This window comes from Cyprinodon variegatus, unplaced genomic scaffold (genome assembly GCF_000732505.1).
Source record: "Cyprinodon variegatus isolate N-32 unplaced genomic scaffold, C_variegatus-1.0 Scaffold1303, whole genome shotgun sequence".
Taxonomy (NCBI): Eukaryota; Metazoa; Chordata; class Actinopteri; order Cyprinodontiformes; family Cyprinodontidae; genus Cyprinodon; species Cyprinodon variegatus.
Window position 1 is genome coordinate 20,876 of NW_015151756.1, and position 3,026 is coordinate 23,901.

Sequence of the window (3,026 nt, forward strand, 5' to 3'; positions counted from 1 at the left end):
AGAGGGCCCCCTGCCTGTCTTTGCCTAGGGCCCTAAATTTCCTAAATCCTCCCCTTCTTGTCACATTTCTACGTGTCATTGGTGATTTAATTCAGAGGGATTCTTTTTTTCAGCCACAAAATCTCTTTAAGTTGCAGTGATCATCAAAGGGAGACCTAGAATAATGCTTTAGGCTTTGATTTGATGCAGGAAACTAGGGTTTCAATTTGCTTATTGGGTCACTTTTCCTATTACAAGCCAGTCAAGTACAAATATACATTTTAAAGTTACATTTATTTGCCTTTAGATTGAAAAATAAAAGACTCAGACTACAGTTAATGAGCATAATGTCTTTGCAATGGAGATAAAGACATAAGCTCCTTAGGTTTTCAGTGTCATGAGGTGATTCTCAGGCATAAATGTGTGCAAAGAACAGGCAGTGGAGTCCAAAGGTTAGAGGGCATGGATCAATAGCCACCTTCACGATATTGGGAACCCCTTTGGTAAACTCTATCTGACTGCTGGCGTCACAGAGGGCTCCAGCAGCTGGTATGAAATCTATAATCCCTGCCAAATCCCTGTAGCTACGATGCAGCAATTATGAGAGTGCTGCTGAGGCAGTAATAGTAGGAAGGGACAAACACATATGTAGCTGTCACACAGAATCTCAGTGGCCATCTAAAGGTCTCCGGCCTAAGGCAAACAGGTTGTCTTTCAGCATCAGCTGAAACAAGCAGGGGGTGCAGGAATATCCACCGGCATTCTCGACCGAGTGTAAATAGCAGAAGACATCTCAGTCAGTGAGCTTATAAGCCTGCAGGAGTTTGGTGTTGATCCTTGCTGCTGCGGCTAAAACAAAGACATTTTTTACTCTTTTGGCCATGTGCTTGTTCAGATACTTCTCTGTTACTCTTTAGGTGGTTTGGACAGTGAAAGCTGGCACTGTGAAGAGATGCCCAGGCTTAAAGCTCCCTCTAAGACTACGACTGTAGGTTAGTGTGACGCTGACGTAACAGTCAGGTCGGAAAAGAGCGTTATCTTGGAGCCATGTAGGCTAATCCCAATGGTTGCCAAGAAAGGTAAGGACACAGCAAAACCACCTTTGTGTGACCTTCGTTTGTGCACGCGTCGACCAATGAGTCACATTTCAGATACTCATACATAAGTAAACAGTTTGAAAAGCAAGCAGAGGCAAAATGCATGAACAATATACTGTACAGTGTATAGTTGCAGGGATTTGAATAATATTACATAATGGAGAGCAGCAGATCGGGCTTGTCCAAGAGCGTTTAGGTCGCCGTCCCACTTTGCTTTCCTGGAGGACTTTAAGCTGATTAAACCTCGGATCGTTTTGAATGTGAACTAAGCCCTTGTCCAGAGTTAACTCTGAAAAGATCATGCAGAGTACAAACTTTAACCTTGGATCTCTTTGATTATACGTCACTCATGATTAGAACGTTTACAGTCATAAAACGCAATGCAGTTAAAGTCTGGAATAATGATATTTGGAAAAACAGCCAAAGCTATGCACTAATAACCGCCCCTAAATCATCCTATTGACTACTACAAATTCACTGTCCTTGTTGAAGAGAAATATCCCCACAGCATGATGCTCTCACCACTATACTTCACTGTGGGGATAGTATGTCCAAGGTCATGCGTAGAGTCAGTTTCTTCTCCAAAGCCTTCTATCTGGTAATAAACTCACTAAGGTAAGTGATTTCTGAATTTTTTTACTGCCTTTTATGGAAGGAATCGAATTTAATAAAAAATACAAATGTTATAGAAAATTTCAGAGGGGTATAAATCTGTTAGAGTTTTCTTCCAAGGGGGCTATAAATTAAAAATAGACGTATACCAAAAACCAATCAAACGTATACTAAGATATCACACCAGTATATTTATATGAATGCCAACAACAAAAAACATTATAAAAACACCATATAAAAATAAAAACATAATTTCATGTACAGGTTTACTTTTTGTCCATAAATATTGCCCTTCAGAGGTTTTATGAAGGTAAGGTGTTTTGCATGGTCCATTATGGTGTAAGAAACCTAAAAAATAATGTACCAGTTTAATAATGAAGAAGCGATTAGTGAGCTTTATGTTTTTCTAATATATAAAAAAAAACTATTTATTTTCTGAGAATGTGTTTATTTAAGAGCAACTATGCAGATTAACAAACATCTAGAAAAAATAGACTATATTCTATTATTTTCCATGTGAATCCCAGATTGTTCATTCTTCTTTACCTTTTCTAAAAAGTGCTTTAAATCAGTCCTAGCTGTCTGTATCCATGCTGGCTCAGATCCTGATATTTGAAAGAGGAGCGGCAGGGAATGTAGGATAAAGCTTTAGCCTCGCTGCATGCAGTTAGCCAAGCCTTGTAGTTTAAACCAGGTCTTGGAAAAGGACGTTTCTAGCACCATTTCTCTCCCTCTCTCTCTCTCTCCAATGCGTCTCCAACGCGACTCGACCTGTCAGTCACCTGCAATACGTCTGCACTGTGGCGTGAGGTGGTGAGCAAACGCTTAGCTGCGCCCAGAGCTCTCCTAGGGCGGAAATATGTCACCAATCCAATGAAAAATGGAATGGGCTCCCTCTATTGGCCAGCAGCCACTGGTATGAATGCTTCCACACTATAAAGTGTCCACATTTATCATCTTTTCATTTGGATGTTTTCCCCCAGGCGTACCAAGCAACCGTTGTACGATTTTGTGAAGAGTTAGCAGCCACAGAAAGTGGGAAATACACCTCATCTAAGCACCGGCTGATAATGATTTAAAGAACCACATTAGGAGCCATAAAGTGAAGTAATTGTCTCACTAAAGATGCTGTTGTGGAGAATATTTTTCTTTTTTATACAAGTTTGAACAGATATCCTCACATTTGACCTTAAAAGAAGCCAGAACACATTTGTCTCTGTGGAATGAGACACCTCATTCCAAAAAAAAAGTTAAAAACAATCCACTGGACTTTTCCAAGTTTGAAGACGTTTCGCTTCCCATCCAGGAAGTGTTCCCAATTCAAAATGTCAGAAATAG